At 39.2% G+C, this 21626-nt stretch overlaps 2 non-coding genes across 2 annotated transcripts; one reads left to right on the forward strand and one right to left on the reverse strand.

Annotated features, from left to right (window-relative positions):
* Positions 1–4805: 4805 nt before the first annotated feature.
* Positions 4806–4912, reverse strand: LOC112725412 (small nucleolar RNA R71). The gene has a single exon (XR_003164523.1). It is a non-coding gene; the product is annotated as a small nucleolar RNA R71 (small nucleolar RNA).
* A 16248-nt stretch (positions 4913–21160) lies between these two features.
* On the forward strand, positions 21161–21268 carry LOC112724510 (small nucleolar RNA R71). The gene has a single exon (XR_003163669.1). It is a non-coding gene; the product is annotated as a small nucleolar RNA R71 (small nucleolar RNA).
* Positions 21269–21626: the final 358 nt, after the last annotated feature.

Here is a 21626-nt window from a genome sequence, read left to right on the forward strand (position 1 = left end):
TATAGAACCATTTTTCTTTTTTGCCTTTTACTCCGATTTGTTACTGTCTAAAGATATTTTGTTTATTTATTGATGGTTCTTATATTCCTTTAGGAAAAAAAAGTGTTGCCTCCATCCAAAAATTTTAATCTGTGCGTAATGCTATTTCAAGCTCATGTGATTCTATGACTGGAAGTGTTTTCAATTTTTGTTTTCAAATCAAGTCATTTGGTATATACGTAGTTTCTATGGTTTGAGAATTTGAATTATTTTTTGTTCAGTTTTTTTGAAACTATTAATGTAAGTTAGTTATATATGTGTTAACTTATTTGTTTCTAAAACAATACAGATTTTTGTTAATAACCCAACAACTAACATTGCAAGTTTGAAGGATCCACAATGCAAGGTGATCTCTATAAAATTGTATACTCAATGAAGTATATGAATAGATATTGATACTAAAGATTATTGTTCAGTTCTTTTTTCATATTATTTAGGATGTTATTAATCAGAGTGCCAATATTCACATAGTCCAAGTGTTAAACATGGTAGTGGTCTATCTATCAGAGATGAGCAATAACTTGATATTCTGAAATATTCGAATTATAATTTTGATGACCATATGGACGAGTGTGGTGCTTGATGTTTAATTTTTAGTTTAAATAGCTAGAATATAATTTTTATTTTTTGAGCAGTGTGTGAAAAGAATTATTTAATTGATTGCTATTGAAAAAAGAATCGAATAGCTGTAATAATTAATGAGAATATTCGGATAAAACTGTGCTGTTGGGGATAAGTAAGTTATTGTGCAAGCATATTAAGAAATTTACTGACTTCATCACAAAAGTTTTTAACCAAATTGTTATATATTTTTTAATTTTAAATTATATTATTTCTTCCCTTTTCACTCTAAATATATTTAATCGTCTTATATTTATATTTTAAATTTGTGACAATGTTCACAAGTGAATAATTATTATTATCAATTGTAACACTAAATTAAATTTTTTGTATTTGATTCGAATCCAAGAATTAAAAGTAAAATTAACTGAAAGAAATCTACTTAATATCGTGCCACGGGTTACCTACTAGTATTCTAAAAGAGTAAAAGTGACAAAAGTATATGTTTTTACTATTACAAATCTTTTTTTGTCCTTTTTTGGTGGAAATCCCTCATCTTTAGGGTTTTATTTCTCCACCTAACTTTATTAACAAAGAACTCCTTCACTGCAATCCCACATGATTATGGAAATTCGAAAGTACACTGACTTGACGCGCATGGCAACAACATAGGAAATTGAGTGGCAGGGACTTAGAATTCGATAAAAAATTATTTAGAGGCCACAATCCCGTTTACATCTCATCCAATCTCATCTTTCAATTCGATATAACTCCAGTTCTCCTTCGTCAAAATTAAAAATTCTCTAAAATTCTATTGCGCACAAATAGCGAATGGTATCATTCTCCTTCCATGCTCATCGGCCGGTTTAACGACTTACTTCCACAGCACCTAGGCTACCTCAAGGCTTTCTCTACCGAAGAAATTGTTCAGACTTATGGGTTATTGTTGTTGGAACTCACCTCCAATGTGAACCCCATCATTGATGCCAGGGCATTTTGGCCAGTTTCACTGACCTTTTCTTTACTATTTTTAGGGTAGTTTCATGCATTTCCTTAGAAAATAAGCTAGTTTTGGGTAGATATTCACTTACATCTTGATTCAAGCATACATTGTGCACTTTACGTGATTTCATGAGGATTTTGCATGAATTTAATGATAAATTGAATGTTGTACTTCCCATGACTTGGACTAGAACTTTGATGCACTCTATTGCTTGATTTCAGGACAAAGGAAGCAAAGAAGAACCACGTTAGCAGCCACGTTAATCTAATTAACGTAACTCCTAACATGGAATGGGAGTAACTTTCAAAGTTAATGAGAAAAGTAATCGCCAATAACGCTCTCGAAGCCATCATTGCCCACGTTAAGAGTCATGTTAACTAAGTTAACGTGAACTCTAACGTGGAGGAAAGGAAATGGAGCCAACGTTAGTGACACTTACCTTTGTCACTAACGTTGGACCAAGCTCATAAGTGGCCACGTTAAGAGCCACGTTAACTTAGTTAACGTGGGCTCTAACGTTAAGAAGCAAGAGAGAAGCCAATGTTAGTGACATTCACCTTTGTCACTAACGTTGGCCAAGCCTCCATAAGCCACGTTAACTCCCACGTTAACTTAGTTAACGTGAAAGTTAACGTGAAGCAAGAATGTGATCGCCAATGTTAGTGACACCTAACATTGTCACTAACGTTGGAATGAACCCACACAAGCCACTATGAGCCACGTTAACTCCCACGTTAACTTAGCTAACGTGGATAAGGGAATGATGAGCCAACGTTAGTGACACTCAACTTTGTCACTAACGTTGGAGATGGCTAGCATGGACATGTTAGAAGCCACGTTAACCTAGTTAATGTGGACTCTAACGTGAGAAATAGGGGCACATTGGAACGTTAGTGACAAAGGTAAGTGTCACTAACGTTCTCGAAGGTTGGCAAGCCTACGTTAAAAGAGCCACATTAACTAAGTTAACGTGGACTCTAACGTAGGGAAGGGGGAGACTTCTCAACGTTATTGGGAAAGGTAAGTCCCAATAACGTGTGTGAAGGACAAAGAGGCAACGTTAGTGGCAACGTTTGTGCCACTAACGTTGGAGTTAACGTGGCTCTTACTTTGGTGAGGAACGTTAGTGAAAAAGGTGATTGTCACTAACGTTCTCGAACCCACATTTCCACTTAAACGTTAACACAACTAACGTCCTGAGCTAAAGTGTCTACCCACTTCACACTTTCTCTCTGCAAGTAAAACTAAGCCCACTGAAGAAGACAACTACTTCAAACTCAAGATTCGAAGGCCCATACCCAAGACTTGAAGAGCCAACTAGAAGATCAGAAGAGTATTATATATAGGAGTAGCTTTGAATTAGAAAAAGGAGAGTTGGAAATTATAGGGAGCCTCTTGGCATAGAACTACTCTCTGTATTTTACTTTCTCTGCACTTCTAGTTTCATGATGTATTCTCCATCTTTGTTTTCATTTTCCAGAGCTATGAACAACTAAACCCCTTTCATTGGGTTAGGGAGCTCTGTTGTAATTTGATGGATCAATACTAGTTTTCATTATTCTTCTTCTATCTTTTCACTTGATTTTACTTGAAAGCTTTCGATCTTCATCCAATTGGGTAGTTATCTTGGAAAAGAAGATTTTCAAACTTGGATCTCTTCTGAACCTTGAAAGAGGAATGAAGAGATCATGCTAGAAATGCTTTCTCATGCTGGACCAAATTGGGTTTGGATGGATATGTGACTATAATCCTCTCAACACTTGATTTGGGAAATGCATGTGGTATAATCAGTGACCATACTTCATCTCTTCTCATGAGCAATTGACCAAGGAATTGGCTATTGATCAAGATTTGAGAGATTAAATTACAAGAAATTGTAATTCGATCACTTAAGATTTCCAAGGAGATCAATGAGTGCATTGATTGAGGAAGAGATGAAAATGAAATTGATTCGGAGAATGCAACATCTCCTGAGCCCAATGAACTCCCCATTTCTGATCTTACCCATTCTCTTTAATTTCTGTCATTTACTTTTATGAGCAATTACCCCATTCCCATTTAAGATTCTACAATTTACTTTCCGTCATCTACATTCAGCTCTTTATTTCTAGCATTTACTTTTCTGTTATTTACTTTCCCGCCATTTAATTTTCTAAAATTCTCAACTCAAATTCTGATTCGCTCAACTAGAACATTCCTCTAATTAAAGTTGCTTGATCAATCAATCCCTGTGGAATTCGACCTCACTCTATTATGAGTTTTTACTTGACGATAAATTCGGTGCACTTGCCAAAGGAAATTTGTTATGAGACAAGTTTTCCGTGCATCAAGTTTATGGCGTTGTTGCCGGAGATTGATTGTGCATCAACAATGATTAAATTGGTGGGTAACTAGATTGAGCATTTTATTTTTGTTTGATTCAATTTTCTGTTTGAGTAATTTACTTTCAGTTTTAGTTAATTTCTTCCCTTTCCCCTACTTTTTCATTTTTAGTTATTTACCATTCATTTCACTAACCCACTAACTGTTTGATATATTGCATCACTCAAACTAACAGTCATTCTGACAGAAATACTTTCTGCATCTATTTTCCTTGCTTGTACTTGTGGGTTGTATGACAGGGAGAAGAAGCGGGGCTTCAACTTCCTTTGATTCTGAACCTGAGAGGACCTTCTTTAGATTAAGGAGGGAAGCAAAAGGAAAAAGAGTAGTTGGTGCTGAGGAAGAGGAGGAATACTTTGAACCAAACATGGAAGAAAACATGAAAAACCATCATAAATAAGAGACTCACAACCATGGCAGAGAAGGTCGAACAAATCATGCTGGGGAGGATAGAAGAATTTTAGGCTCTTACATCAATCTAAACCCAGGAAACTATGGAAGTAGCATTCAAAAGCCAACCATCCACGCCAACAATTTTGAACTGAAGCCACAGCTCATCACCCTTGTTCAGAATAACTGTTCGTTCAGAGGAGGTGTCCAAGAAGACCCCAATCAATATCTAACCACCTTCCTGAGAATATGTGACACAGTGAAGTCTAATGGTGTTCATCCTGACGCCTATAGACTGCTCTTATTTCCATTCTCACTCAAGGATAAGGCAGCCAAGTAGCTGGAGTCTTTCCCAAAGGAGAGCTTGACAACTTGGGAAGTTGTGGTGAACAAATTCTTAGCAAGATTTTACCCCCATCAACGAATCAATAGGCTGAGAGCTGAGGTCCAAACTTTCAGGCAACAAGATGGTGAGACTCTGTATGAAGCGTGGGAGAGGTTTAAAGACCTAACAAGGAGGTGCCCACCAGATATGTTCAATGAATGGGTGCAGCTGCACATTTTCTATGAAGGGCTCTCTTATGAGTTAAAGAAGGCCGTAGACCATTCATCCGAAGGATCTTTGAACAAGAAGAAGACCATTGAGGAGGCCACAGATGTCATTGAAGCTGTAGCAGAGAACGACTACTTCTATGCTTCCGAAAGAGGGAACACGAGAGGAGTGATGGAGCTAAACAATGTAGATGCTCTGCTGGCTCAGAACAAGCTCATTGCCAAGCAGCTGGCTGACCTAACCAAGAAGATGGAGAAGAACCAAGTAGCAGCAATCACCACTTCATCAACAACCCAAGAAGGAGTGAATGAAGAAGCAGAGGGAAGTCAGGAGCAAGTCAACTACATTGGAAATTCACCTAGGCAAAACCATGATCCATACTCCAAGACCTACAACCCTGGCTGGGGGAATCACCCAAACTTTGGGTGGGAAAATCAATAAGACCAAGGCCCTGATCAAAGACGCCCAAATCCCAACAATGCAGCCCATCAACATTTCACATCTAGACCATATTAACACCCCCATGACAACACCTCTCCACATTCATATCAAAACCAAAATAACTTACCTCATCCTTCCACCTCTAATCCCAATCTACCATCATTTGATGACAGACTCTCAAGGATTGAGAATCTACTTGAAGGCATATGCAAAGAGATTCAAGACAACAAGGCATTCAAGGAGGAAGTGCGAGTAAATTTCAAGAACCAAGGAGATACAATCAAGAGGTTGGAATCTCAAGTGGGGTATCTCTCTGAGCAGATTCCCAAACCCACAGATGGATTCCCAAGTGACACAGAGAAGAATCTGAGAGGTGAAACAAAGAAAGTAAGATGGGAAGATTGCAAGATGGTCACTATAAGTGGTAAGGAGACTGAGGACAAGCCAAACAAGTCAGCGAACAACCTGGAGACACGTCAGCAGAGAAGGAGGAAAAAGATTACCAAGAACCAGAAATCTCACAACAGGAGCTGCTGAGACTCTATGCACCGTTTCCCCAACTGCTCAATGGTGCTGTGGAGAAGAGAATATACTCAAGGTTTCTAGATTTGTTTGTATCTCTGCATGTCAACATACCATTCATCAAGACTATTCAACAAATGCCTGCATACATCAAGTATATGAAGGAGCTGCTTCCCAGGAAAAGCTCACTCAAGGGAGGCCAAACTATAGTGATGAACAAGGAGTGCAGTGCCCTCATTCAACCACAGTTGCCTACAAAAAGAAAAGATCCAGGGAGTTTTCATGTCCCCTGTGCCAAAGGAGAAACAATGTTTGATAAAGCACTCTGCGATTTGGGAGCAAGCATCAACTTAATGCCCTTATCCCCAGTGAAGAGGCTGAAGATCAATGAGATAATGCCCACAGATGTAGTCATCAGGCTGGCAGACAAAACTCAAAAACAAGCAATAGGAGTGGTGGAAAATGTGTTGGTAAAGGTTGGGAAATACTTTCTTCCCGCCGACTTTGTCATCCTGGACATGGAAGAGAGTCACACTCACCCAATCATATTGGGAAGACCATTCCTAGCTACAGCTAGAGCACTCATAGATGTGGAGCGAGGGGAGCTAATATTGAGGATCCATGATGAACGACTCAGCTTTAATGTATTCAAATTCTCACAAGAAGCAGACCAAGAGAACAAAGAACCAAGAAAAGATCATAATGAGATGCTGACAGAGGAAGCAAGCACTGAAGCACAACCAACCCATCTGGAAAAGCCCCTGGTTGATGAACAAGGAAATAAGCAGTTGTCACAACTCAAGGAAAAACTGGGGGAACCTAAACCACCAGAGACATGTGAAGACAACAACAAAATTCCCTTAGGAGAAGAGGTCACAAAGAGTAAGGCAACATCAAAGGGAACAAAGAAGAAAGTACCAAGGAGGTGGAGGAACAAGAAGGTTGATAAACCCATATTTCATGAGTTCTTTTGTGCTTAATTTGAGTGATTTATACAATCCTTCACCTACTTATTCACATTAATTGCATGGTTTTACTTTCCCCTTCTTTATTATGTCATGTTGTGAAAAACATGTTTCCTAAGCTTTAAAATTAATTATTTTAATTACCTTTATTTCCATTCGATGTCATGATTAGTGTGTTGAGTAGTTTCATATTTTCTAAGGCAGAATGACTTAAAGGATGGAAAAGGAAACATACAAAAATGGAAGGAGAAAGCAAAACGGAGCTTTGAAGGAAACTGATATTCACGCGATCGCATGGATGACGCGATCGCGTGCCAAGCACGAATCAGCAGCGACGCAGCCGCATGACTGACGCGACCGCATGGCAAGGAAAGGCTCCAAATGACGCGACCGCATGACCCATGCGGACGCGTGACAGAGGCCACACACCAGAAATTACAGAATACGCCCCCAGCGAATTCTGAAGCCCTTTTTGGCCCAGAAACAAGTACAGACAGCATAGACCCGAGGTTATAAAGTGTGGGAATGCACCCATTCAAGGAGAGCTCGCCAATTTCTAGTTTTCATGATTTAGATTTAGTTTAGAAAGAGATTCTCTCTCTCTTTTAGGATTTAGGACTTCTTCTTGTTTTGGGAGTAACTCTGGATCCAGGTTTTAATGTTCTTTTATTTTAGTTCTACATTTATTTATTCTAACATTTGAATTGATTATTATAATTTGATTTATGAATTATTCCATGTCACAGATTGTTCTTTGAATTAATGATAATTGAGGTATTTTCAGTTTATGATTGTTCTCTTTGATTTAAGTTACCATTGCTTCCCATCTAAGGATATTTTTATTATTCCAGCAATTTTACTTTTCCCCCTTTTGGTCCTGGTTAAAAATTCAGTAACTCAACAGTTATTAAACTCAACATAACTGATAATCGTTATCTTGCTAATTGAGCTAAACTTAAATAATCCTAACCTTTTCTTAGGAAATAATTAGGATTCAAAGGTCAATTTAATTAGTCCCTTAACTTTCCTTTGCCCTGGTAAAGGTTGACCAAGTGGAATTAAGATACAACTTTCATTATTGTTGAGAGAGATAACTAAGTTGGACTTCTAATTTCCCTTATCTTGCCAAAAGTTGTTTCACTGTTATTATTTATTTTTAATTGCTATTTAATTCACTCGTCATTTAAATTACTTGCTTCTCACCTTTTAAACCCCGATTACAACCTTTCTAACCAATAATAAGAACATACTTCCTCGCAGTTCCTTGATAAGACGACCCGAGGTTTGAATACTCGATTAACAATTTTTAAGGGGTTTGTTACTTGTGACACCCAAAACGTTTGTACGAAAGGACTTTTGAAGGTTTAGAAACTATACTTGCAACGAGGATTTATCCGCAATTTTCTAGACCACGCAAAAGTTCTCTCATCAAAGATCCCTACGGAAGACTTCTCTCCAGGGGATAAAGTGATCTCAGCTTACTTCCCAGATATCCCCCCTAATCTCCCCACTGTACCATCTCAGTTACCTAAGGTCCTCACTATCAACAGAGTTCTCTCTTTGGAACATGTAGAGATCATTGATACAATCAATGGATATAAGTCCACAGCAAGAGGGGAGGACTTTAAGCATTACCAACCACCCTGATGAGGGAGAAACATCAAGCTAGTGGCGCTAAAGAAGCACTTCATGGGAGGCAACCCATGTTTTATATGCTTTTAGAAAATAGTGAATAAGTCAATATTCATGAATTCCAACCCAGACTTGACAAACACCTGGTGAAATCCTTAATAGGCAGTATATAGTGAAGAACAAGTTTGGTGTTCAAAGCATGCCAAGAAAGCATGAATGCAACTGAGAGCATGCTAGTCTTGGAGCTTTGAACAGAACTTTTCATCACAGTGCTCCAAACTAAGTTTGGTGTCACCCCAGGGTGCCACGGATATCCATATAAGGATACACAGTTAGTTAGTCAGTTGGTGTTCATGAATAAACAATCTAATTCTTTTTCTTTATTATTCTAGCCGAAAAGTTTAAAAACATTTTTATGATAGTGATTTCTCTTATTTTATTTTTATAGGGAAAAGGAAAGGAGCATTGAAGGGGATTGATTGGACAATTAAATGAAGAAGGTTCGGACACCACAAAAGGAGGGACTACACACTTGTTCTAAAAAGGGAATGCATTGCAAAATGTTGCCATGCAACATTGAAAAGAATGGGACCCTTGAATACCGAGCAATCTCCATCATAAAGTGATGATCATTGTCCTTTCTCCATGCACAACCCCAACCGTCCATCAAGCAACCACTCCATTAATCCACACCCTCCATTCACTCACAACCTCTCTATATAAGTGATCCTTGTTCCGTACCCCACCTTCACACTCCTCGCCCACTCTTCACACCTCTCCAATTCGGATTCCCCTTCACTCCCTTCATTGCACTCAACCCTAAAGAACTAAAAGTCTCCACACCCTTACCACCTGCACGTATTAACCCTCATTCATGGCATCTTCGAGCTCTAAAAGAAGGAGGGGAAAGGAACCTATGGAGCAACACCCGTATGATGAAAAGAGATTTAGAAGCTTGCACCATGCATTGTAATACGAGTGGATGGTGGATAAGGAGATCATTTATGAGCTAGGATTTCAAGTTAGGAAAACTGAGTGTCCCGAAATCACAAAGAAGGTAGAAAAGAGAAGATGGGAGCTCTTCACTGATCCGGTCATTAAGGTAAATGCGAATCTTGTAAGAGAGTTTTATGCAAATGCGGTCCGATATGATAAGTCATATACATGCTTTGTGAGAGAAAAGATTGTGGATTTTGGTCCCATGAGTGTCATGAGGGCATTGAAGCTACGGTCCATACCATTTGAAGAAGAGAGTTATCATTCAAGAATGAACAACAGCCCCAATCATGACCAGATTGTGCAAGACATTTGTGTACCAGGAGCTGACTGGGAAAGATATACTGATAGGAGACCAAGGTTCATCAAGAGAGCAGATCTCACCCTAGAAGCAAAAGGGTGGTTCAAAATTGTAAGAAGGTCTATCCTCCCAGCAGGGAACAACTCGGAGGTGAATCTCAAGAGAGCTACAATGGTGCACTGTATACTCAAAGGAGGAGAGATCAAGGTTCATGAACTCATAGCCGAGGGCATTAGAAAAATGGCAGAGAAAAGCGACTCAAGAGGAACGTTGGGTTACCCCAGCACTATTTACTGACTGTGTAAGAAAGCTGGGGTGGTGTTTGAAGATGAGAACCCCGTGTAAGAGGGCATTCCAATAACCGTTCGACGAATGCATGCTACCGCATCCCCCCTGCCTCAATGGAAGCAAAGGAAGAGGCCAGCCCCTCAAGTAGTAGAAGGACAAGTCTTAGAAGGGCAAGCACCAGTCACCTTGGATATGCACCAACTGCAGGAAGCCAATGATGGCCTATCTCGACAATATTTGGAAAGCCAAGGAGCACAGAAAGAGCTTTAACTACAGATGATGGGGCAGCAAGAGGAATCACTCTCAAGATGGATGACTCAACAAGGGGAGTGGCAAAAGCAAATGATGGAACAACAACTGAGTCAGGGACAACAATGGAGTGAAACATTCCACAGGATGGAACAAAGGCAAAATGAACAACAAGAATCCATCTAGAGGATAATCAACATCCAAGCACATCAAGGTGCACACATACATGAGATGCATCAAAGACAAATAGAACAGGCAGAACTACTGGACGAGCAAAGGGCATTCGCAGAAGGAGTTTACCTGAGCGAGACTGGGCATCATATAAACACTCAAGCCAGGCTCGGTTACTTGGTAGGGCAGCTGCCTATATTGCATCCAGGAATTACAAGGTACGATGAAATGAGGGATGAATTAGCACGAGAAGAAAGACAAAAGGTGGAAGAGAGTCATGAATCAGTAAGGAAGGCACTTGAGGATTGGAAGCAAGCAAGATTGGCACGGATGCGAGAAAATGCAAGAGGACACAAAGAGGACAAACAAGGAAGAGAGCATGGGCAAGCACATGAGTAAAAGGTGGTGGAGTTTCTTCTTTGGTCCATCTTTCTCTATGTTTTAAATAAGGAAGATCTTGTATGAAATAGAACTTGCTTCCATGTTAGTTTGAACTTTTTTTTTTATTCTTCTGTCTTTTAAGTTTCTGGTTGAATAGGTCTATGCTTGCTAGTCTTTATGTCACTGCATCCGTACTTTGCTTACTTGTATATTTGTCCCTTTAAATCAAATGAAAAAGAGAATGAGTTTTTTTTAAAAGACCAGAGAGGAGTTCATATTATGGAGTAAGTTCATGAGTTTATGGTATAGTCATAAGTTAGCTAAGTTGGTTCAACCACCAGGTGGGAGGACAACTATCTGTCATGAATACAATGCTTGAGACACACCCCATGAGACTAGCTAAATAAGAAGATCCTAATAAGAAAAAGGGAAAGAACAATAAAGGTTGAAAAATAAAAGAAAAAGAGTAAGCAATAAGGCTAGGCACCAATGGTTTTAATCTTGAGGCATGTGTCTGTGGTGCTCCTGTGTTAGGGATCTACTTGGATGAATAAGCTCTTAGGGGTGCCTTATCACTTGGTAACTTGGGTTAACTAACTCGGGATTATCAGCTGAAAGTCCACTATCAAGAGTAACCTTCACCACAGAGAATTTAGTAACCCAAAGAGGTACTGGAAACCAAGGTCTCAAGAAAAGAAAATAAATAAACTATATGCCTGTGGTGTGTATGTATGGGGGAAAGAGACTTGAGGGAGTAAGTCCTTAGGGGTGTCTTAACACCTTGCAACTTGAACCAACTGGTTCGGGAGTGTTGGCTGAAAGCTTATCTTAAAGAGTCGCCCCCTTACAGAGCACTTAGCCTAAGAACACAAATAAGCCCTGAAATAACAATAAAAGGATCAATGAATAAAAGTCTCATGGGATGCAATCACAGTGAGTATTCTAGGACATGATAAAAGTCTGAAAGCCAGTAAAGGAATGAATCTAAGTTGCTATGCATGAAACCACCATAAAACCAGGGACATGACCTCCACAAGAATGACTCATTTCTCTTATGGGTTATTGTTGTTGGAATTCACCTCCAATGTGAACCCCATCATTGATGCCAGGGTATTTTGGCCAGTTTCACTGACCTTTTCTTTACTGTTTTTAGGGTAGTTTCATGCATTTCCTTAGAAAATAAGCTAGTTTTGGGTAGATATTCACTTACATCTTGATTCAAGCATACATTGTGCACTTTACATGATTTCATGAGGATTTTGCATGAATTTAATGACAAATTGGATGTTGTACTTCCCATGACTTGGACTAGAACTTTGATGCACTCTATTGCTTGATTTCAGGACAAAGGAAGCAAGGAAGAACCACGTTAGCAGCCACGTTAATCTAATTAACGTAACTCCTAACGTGGAATGGGAGTAACTTGCAAAGTTAATGAGAAAAGTAATCGCCAATAACGCTCTCGAAGCCATCATTGCCCACGTTAAGAGTCACGTTAACTAAGTTAACGTGAACTCTAACGTGGAGGAAAGGAAATGGAGCCAACGTTAGTGACACTTACCTTTGTCACTAACGTTGGACCAAGCTCATAAATGGCCACGTTAAGAGCCACGTTAACTTAGTTAACGTGGGCTCTAACGTTAAGAAGCAAGAGAGAAGCCAACGTTAGTGACATTCACCTTTGTCACTAACGTTGGCCAAGCCTCGATAAGCCACGTTAACTCCCACGTTAACTAACGTAGTTAACGTGGAAGTTAACGTGAAACAAGAATGTGATCGCAAACGTTAGTGACACCTAACATTGTCACTAACGTTGGAATGAACCCACACAAGCCACTATGAGCCACGTTAACTCCCACGTTAACTTAGTTAACGTGGAAGCTAACGTGGATAAGGGAATGATGAGCCAACGTTAGTGACACTCAACTTTGTCACTAATGTTGGAGATGGCTAGCATGGCCACGTTAGAAGCCAAGTTAACCTAGTTAACGTGGACTCTAACGTGAGAAATAGGGGCACATTGGAATGTTAGTGACAAAGGTAAGTGTCACTAACGTTCTCGAAGGTTGGCAAGCCTACGTTAAAAGAGCCACATTAACTAAGTTAACGTGGACTCTAACGTAGGGAAGGGGGAGACTTCTCAACGTTATTGGGAAAGGTAAGTCCCAATAACGTGTGTGAAGGACAAAGAGGCAACGTTTGTGCCACTAACATTGGAGTTAACGTGGCTCTTACTTTGGTGAGGAACGTTAGTGAAAAAGGTGATTGTCACTAACGTTCTCGAACCCACATTTCCACTTAAACGTTAACACCACTAACGTCCTCAGCTAAAGTCTCTGCCCACTTCACACTTTCTCTCTGCAAGTAAAACTAAGCCCAATGAAGAAGATAACTGCTTCAAACTCAAGATCCAAAGGTCCATTCCCAAGACTTGAAGAGCCAACTAGAAGATCAGAAGAGTATTATATATAGGAGTAGCTTTGAATTAGAAAAAGGAGAGTTGGAAATTATAGGGAGCCTCTTGGCATAGAACTACTCTCTGTATTTTACTTTCTCTGCACTTCTAGTTTCATGATGTATTCTCCATCTTTGTTTTCATTTTCCAGAGCTATGAACAACTAAACCCCTTTCATTGGGTTAGGGAGCTCTGTTATAATTTGATGGATCAATACTAGTTTTCATTATTCTTCTTCTATCTTTTCTCTTGATTTTACTTGAAAGCTTTCGATCTTCATCCAATTGGGTAGTTATCTTGGAAAAGAAGCTATTCAAACTTGGATCTCTTCTGAACCTTGAAAGAGGAATGAAGAGATCATGCTAGAAATGCTTTCTCATGCTGGACCATATTGGGTTTGGATGGATTTGTGACTATAATCCTCTCAACACTTGATTTGGGAAATGCATGTGGTATAATCAGTGACCATACTTCATCTCTTCTCATGAGCAATTGACCAAGGAATTGGCTATTGATCAAGATTTGAGAGATTGAATTACAAGGAATTGTAATTCAATCACTTAAGATTTCCAAGAAGATCAATGAGTGCATTGATTGAGGAAGAGATGAAAATGAAATTGATCCGGAGAATGCAACATCTCCTGAGCCCAATGAACTCCCCATTTCTGATCTTACCCATTCTCTTTAATTTCTGTCATTTACTTTTATGAGCAATTACCCCATTCCCATTTAAGATTCTGCAATTTACTTTCTGTCATCTACATTCAGCTCTTTATTTCTAGCATTTACTTTTCCGTTATTTACTTTTTCGCCATTTAATTTTCTGCAATTCTCAACTCAAATTCTGATTCGCTCAACTAGAACATTCCTCTAATTAAAGTTGCTTGATCAATCAATCCCTGTGAGATTCGACCTCACTCTATTGTGAGTTTTTACTTGACGACAAATTCGGTACACTTGCCGAAGGAAATTTGTTATGAGACAAGTTTTCCGTGCATCAATCATTACCGATCTCACTATCATTGCTGGCCAGCAGTGGAAACACGTTAAGGGCATCGCCGATGCCATTTGCAACCGGATTCTTGAGGTCTGTCTCCATTACTGCAGAAAGTTATTACCTTTTTTGCACCATTTGTAAAAAACCCCTACTTTTATTGGGGTCAAAAGTTGTCCATGTTTGGGCATTGTTTCAATTTTGGCAATTACCCATAAATCAGCATTTAAGTTATATTAATGTTTTCCAATCCTATTTTATATTTTATTTTTTTTATTTTCTTTACAGTCTTATTTGATTGCGAATACGAGGAAAAGTCATTACTTCCAATTCCAATTGACTTCATCATTCCATCTGTTCTTGCCTCAGATTTATTTGTGTGAGAGTTTACCGCGAGAGAGAATGGATTCTAAATCATTAATTATTATTATTATTATTATTATACAACTAAGAACAGAGAATTTTAAGATAACATAACTTCCCGGATAACTAGCAATTGGCACATGAATCCCGTCAAAAGGATAAAACTGAGCTTAAAATCCAAGAATTAAATGATGTATTTCAGGTCTTGACTGAACTCGAATGAAATTCGAAGCATACAATGTGAAGTTGGGGTACGCCTAGCTGTATCTCATACATTGGTGATCTAAGGGGCAGAGTAATTAAACATGTGTTAAGGTTGATTTTATCAATAAAGTCTCAACCCTTTGTTAAGATTGAGTTTCAGAGATCATTTTCGCCACATAAAAAAAAGGCATGATGAGAATTGTCTATAAAGAAATCGTAAAGAATGGTTTTTTAAATGTTACTTTTGCTCATAATTTGGCAAATAACAATGATATTCTGTCATGCATTTTTGCTGATATTTGTGTAGTAGAAAATTAGTAAAGCTAAGCAATAATATTATTTAAATCTCAGTTGTTTATATGGTTCCTCAATTGTTTAAATCTATCCTCTGTCAGGTCCCTGCTGATAAAAAACTTCCTTCTCTCTCTCTTCTGGATAGTATTGTGAAGAATTTTGGCTAAGAATATGTTAAACACTTCTCATTACGTCTACCTCAAGTAGGTCAATTAGAGCAAGGTTATTTCTACTTATATTTCATTTTTATTTTATTCTGTTATTGAAAGATTGAAACAATTTTTTCTGTGCCAAGGTTTACTGTGAGGCATATAAGTAGGTCCAGCCCAATCATTCTGCAACGTCTCTTTGGTACCTAGTCAAATATCTTTTCTCCCTTTGTCCTAAGCAATATTGAAGCTCAAATGCAATCTTCACCAGCAGTTAATAATCAACAATCCTTTGCTAATCACCTTGGGGCATATGATTTTCGTGGACCAATTCCTGGGGCACATGTTATTAAACCACAATCCTTGCAGCAGATGGAACACTCTAGTTCAATTATGGATAATGTAAACTTTTGTGTGAAATATATGTTGTATGCAAAAATAGCAGTGATTTTGTTGATACGTTAAAGCTGTTTGTCATGATTGATAAAAATAATATATATATATATATATATATATATATATATATATATATATATATATATATATATTGTGTGTCTCAACATAAATGATGTGGCCACCAAATTTTTGTTTTAATAGAAAGGTGTCTGTTTATACCTGTTAATAGAAAGAGAGATCCCATAGACAGATAAGCTGAATTCTAACAGTGTGTTGGTTTTTCATCCTCAGGTTGGTGGTGATAGGTTGGACTCAATAGGAACTGTAGGTAATACAAGAGAAGAAGGGTTGAATGAATGGCAGCAAAAGAGATTTTCTAATGATAGTTGGAACATATTTCAAACTTCGAAGACTTATAATCCCAATGGTGAATAACAACGTCAAAGTCCAAGATCTCTTATTGAGGCATATGGTTGTGACAAAAGCCGTCAAAGTCCAAGTTTTTCTCTCGAAGATAATCCTCTAGGCAAAAGTGAATACAAAAGATGAGAGATATAAACAAAATAAACAAAAAAGACATCCAAAATGTATCCAGGATCCTCCGCTCTGTCACCATCAGAACAACTCACCGACGTGGGTTGCGACCTACATCTGAAAAATAACAACAGAATATGGTATGAGAATCGAAAGTTCTTAGTATGGTAACAGTGGCCAGTGATGTAAGATATAAGACTCCTGGATGCCAGAGGCAATCCTGGAGCTTCATACCAAACAGATATTCAAGCTTAACGAAATGAATAATTTAAACCGTAACTAATGGACAAGGTATATAAACTTAGGGGATTTCTAACTAAAACTAGTCACCGCTGTCTCACAGCCTTCGCCATCCTAACCCCCGTGCGATCCCATCTCCACTACCTACCTAACCTCCTCAGCACCAGACAATCACGAAGGTTCTCCAGTTCCTGCAGTTGCAACTTTCTTTCAGCTCCGGCCTTCTCAATTTCCATGTTGCACTCTTTAACTGCCCAGAAGGCTCTGTGTTCGATTTCAACTGGGAGATGGCAAGCTTTTCCATAAACTAAGCGAAAGGGACTCATCCCAATGGGTGTCTTGTATGATGTTCTATATGCCCACAGTGCATCTTGTAGCCTGGTGCTCCTGTCTTTTCTATGAGGCTTCACTATCTTTTCCAAGATATGCTTAATTTCTCTGTTCGACACCTCGGCTTGCCCATTAGTTTGGGGATGGTAAGCTATTGCAACTTTATGGATTATCCCATGCTTCTTCATCAATCCTGTTAGTCTCCTGTTACAAAAATGGGTGCCTTGATCGCTCACGATCGCTTGTGGTGATCCAAAACGGTATATAATGTGGTTTCTCACAAAAGAAACAACAGTGTTAGCATCGTCAGTGCGGGTAGGAATTGCTTTCACCCATTTGGAAACATAATCCATAGCTAACAATATATAAAAATATCCATTAGAATTTGGAAATGGACCCATGAAGTCAATGCCCATACATCAAAAATTTCACAGAAAAGCATATAGTGTTGAGGCATCTCATCCCTCCTGGAGATATTACCAAATTTCTGGCATGGGATACAAGATTTGCAAAACTCAGCAGCGTCTCTAAAAAGAGTAGGCCACCAGAATCCACAGTCTAAGATCTTTCTAGCTGTTCGTTGAGGGCCAAAATGTCCTCCACTCTCAGATGAGTGACAGGCCTCTAAAATAGACTGGAATTCTGATTGAGGCACACAATGTCTAATTATCTGGTCAGCGCCACATCTCCATAAATATGGGTCATCCCATATATAATATTTTGACTCACTTTTCAGCTTGTCTCTTTGATGTTTAGAAAAAATGTGGATGAAATGTGCGGCTAACTAAATAATTAGCAACAGGTGCATACCAAGGGACTACCTCATATACTGCTTGTAGGTTATCAAAAGGAAAATTATCATCTATAGGAGTAGAATCATCCTTAATATGTTCAAGGCGACTCAAGTGGTCTGCTACTAAATTCTGATTACCACTCCTATCCTTTATTTCTAAATTAAATTCTTGTAGCAGTAGTATCCAATGTATAAGTCTTGGTTTGGACTCCTTTTTAGCTAATAGATACTTTAGAGCTGCGTGGTCTGAATATACTACTACTTTGGTACCAAGTAAATAGGCCCGAAATTTATCCAGAGCAAAAACAATAGCAAGAAGTTCTTTCTCAGTAGTAGTATAATTGGACTGGGCAGTGTCTAAAGTCTTAGATGCGTGGGCAATAACAAAAGGATCCTTACCTTCACGCTGAGCCAGCGCTGCTCCTACTGCATGGTTGGAAGCAACGCACATGATTTCAAACGGCTGGCTCTAGTCGGGTTCTCTCACAATTGGGGCTTGAGTTAGAGCAGTCTTCAGCTTATCAAATGCTTGTTTGCAATCCTCACTGAACTCGAACTCAATGTCCTTCTGCAGTAATCTAGATAAGGGAAGTGCCACCTTACTAAAGTCCTTAATAAATCTCCTATGGAAACCTGCATAGCCAAGGAACAAACGGACTTCCCTCACAGACGAAGGGTATGGTAAACTAGAAATAACATTCACTTTTGCTGGGTCCACAGAAATACCATTATTAGATACCACATGTCCTAATACAATCCCTTGTTTTACCATAAAGTGGTATTTTTTGAAATTCAGTACAAGGTTTGTATTAATAAATCTATCTAATACTCTAGATAATCCATCTAAGCAAAGGGTAAAAGAATCACCATAAATGCTGAAATCGTCCATAAAAACTTCCATACAGTCCTCAGTAAGATCAGAGAAAAGACTCATCATGCACCTTTGGAAAGTAGCTGGTGCATTGCACAAGCCAAAGGGCATTCTCCTATAAGCGTAAGTCCCAAAAGGACATGTAAAAGTAGTCTTTTCCTGATCCTCAGGAGCTATATGAATCTAGAAATAACCTGTGTAACCATCTAGAAAGCAATAATGTGATTTACCTGACAGGCGATCCAGCATTTGATCAATGAATGAAAGTGGGTAGTGATCCTTATCGGTAGCTTGGTTGAGACACCTGTAATCAATACAGACTCTCCAAGCATTCTAAACTCTAGTTTCTATGAGCTCTCCATGCTCATTCTTCACGATAGTGACTCCGGACTTCTTGGGTACCACTTGTATTAGGCTTACCCATTCACTGTCTGAAATGAGATATATGATACCGGCCTCCAATAGTCTGGTCACCTCCTTTTTTACAACTTCTAAGATGGTGGGATTCAATCTCCTTTGGGGTTGACGGACAGGTCTTGCTCCCTCTTCCAAAAATATTCTGTGCTCGCATACTTGAGGGTTGATTCCCACTATGTCTGCCAAACTCCACCCAATTGCCTTCTTATGCTTCCTTAGCACATCAATTAACTGCTCTTCTTGTTGAGAAGTCAGTTCTCTTGCAATAATAATCGGAAGCTTCTGCTTATCCTCGAGATAAGCATATTTGAGATGTGGAGGGAGAGGTTTCAATTCTAACTTTTGATCATGGGCAGGCTCTGGATTATCTGGGGCTTGTGAAAATGGCGAAGTGTCCTCATTGTCAGTTAAGAGGGTCCCCACACTTGGACCTTGTCCAGTGTGCCTCTCTTCAAACTCTTCTTTTTGAACTTCAGCCACACTTTCGTCTATGACATCACACTGGAAGATAGAACGATCTTCTGGGGGGTTGTCAATGACTCCATTCAGGTTGAAGATCACTATGCGGCCATCTATTTCAAAGGAGTATGTTCCTGAAAAAGCATCCAATTTGAATTTTGATGTTTTCAGGAATGGTCTTCCAAGTAGGATTGATGATGGCTTATCTGAATCATTATGGGGCATCTCCAAGATATAAAAATTAGTGGAAAATGTGAGCCCTTTAATGTTCACCAAAACATCTTCAGCAACTCCAGCCACTGTAATAATGCTTTTATCTGCTAACACAAAACGAGTTACCGACCTTTTTAAGGGAGGGAGCCTCAAAACATCATATATGGACAAAGGCATTATACTGACACATGCTCCTAAATCACACATGCAATCATAAATTACTACACTACCAATAGTACAACTAACTATGCAAGGACCTGGATCACTACATTTTTCAGGTAATCCTCCCATTAAAGCAGATATAGAACTACCTAAAGGAATAGTTTCTAATTCATTAATCTTGTCTTTATGGATACATAAGTCTTTTAAAAACTTTGCATATTTAGGTACCTGCTGAATAACATCAAAAAGGAGGACAGTTACCTCGACCTTTTTGAATATCTCTACCATTTTAGGATCAGGTTCCAGCTGCTTCCTGGGCTTCCTTGCAAGCTGTGGAAATGGAATGGGAACAGTGGGTTCCATGGTGCCTGCGCCTTTTGGTGCTTCTTCTTGTGGTTGAGCTATCTCTTCTTCAGCTATGTCCTGTATATCCTCTTCCTCTTCAACATCTTCGATTTCCACCACCTCTTCAGCTGAGGCGTATTCTGGTGAGCTTGGTTCCTCCTGATTCCTCTCATGTAGTGTAGTTCCAGACTTCAGGGTGATGGCATTAATGCCTCCCTTTGGATTGGGTAATGGTTGAGAGGGGATTCCAGTGGTGCTTGAAGGTTGGTTACTGGAATTTTGTGCTGAACCAAGCTGTGTCATAAAAGCTTGCAGAGTAGAGGTGAGACCATTCAGACTGGCATTAATACTGTTCACGATGGTACTTTCCATGGCCAGTTGTCTTTTTTCAAAAGCTTGTAATATACAGAAGAATGAGTAAATTGAGAGGTTTGCTGCTGATTGTTCGGTAGTCCTTGGTTTTGCCTCAGGTGAGGTGCTCGGTAAGGTTGATTTTGCTGCCTGTTGTTGTTATTATTCCACCTCTGATTTCCCTGATTATCTCTGCCTCCCCTGTTATTATTGTCCCTCCAATTCTAGTTTGAATTGTCCTGCCATCCATGGTTATTATTTCCACTTTGATTGTACCCTTGGTTGGGACGGTCATAGAAGTTGTGAGTGGATGCCACCATGTTGTCTTCTTGTTGGAGCTACAGGCACTCATCAGTGTAATGGCTGTAATCAGCACAAATTCCGCAAATTATTTCTGGGACTAGTTGTTGGTTTTGTTGCGGTTGAGTTTGCTGAGCTTGTTGATTCAACTGCATCTGCTTCAGCAGGTTGGTCATCTCACAGATGCTTTGAGTTAGAGCAGTAGTCTCTCTGCCAGAAGATACTTCTGCAACAGCTTTTGAACGACCTTGCTTCTGTCTGTGGTTCCGAGTAGATTCAGCTAAATCACTGATCAATTGCCAAGCTTCATCAATGGTCTTGTACTTCTTCATAGACCCATTGCTGGCACTTTCCAATGTGGTCTTATCTTGGGGCCTCATACCTTGTGTGATATAGCTAAGTAGCATGACCTTGTCAATCATGTGGTGGGGGCATGCTTCCAGAAGATTATTGAAGCGCTCCCAGTATTCAAAGAGAGTTTCATTCTCATCCTGAACAATTGTAGAGATATCCTTCCTCAGTTTATCAGTAACTTCAGATGGAAAGAATTTCTCCAGAAACTCCTTTCTGAGTGTATCCCAGTTGGATACATTTGCTATAGGTTGAGTGTAGTACCACTCTCTTACTTTTCCCTCAAGAGAGAACAGAAAAGCTTTTAGCAGAATTGAATTTTCATCAGTGCCATCACGCCTGACAGTAGAACAGGTTGCCTGGAAATCTCTCAAGTGCTTGATAGGCTCTTGAGCAGGTAGGCCATGAAACTTGGGCATCAAATTTAATAGTGCGGTCTTTATTTCAAAATCCGTAGCTACCACTGGATGATGCGCTTGAAACGGTTGCATTGTAAAATCAGGAGCTCCTTCCTCCTGGATGGTAACTCTT

The sequence above is a fragment of the Arachis hypogaea genome, chromosome 11 (assembly GCF_003086295.3).
Source record: "Arachis hypogaea cultivar Tifrunner chromosome 11, arahy.Tifrunner.gnm2.J5K5, whole genome shotgun sequence".
Taxonomy (NCBI): Eukaryota; Viridiplantae; Streptophyta; class Magnoliopsida; order Fabales; family Fabaceae; genus Arachis; species Arachis hypogaea.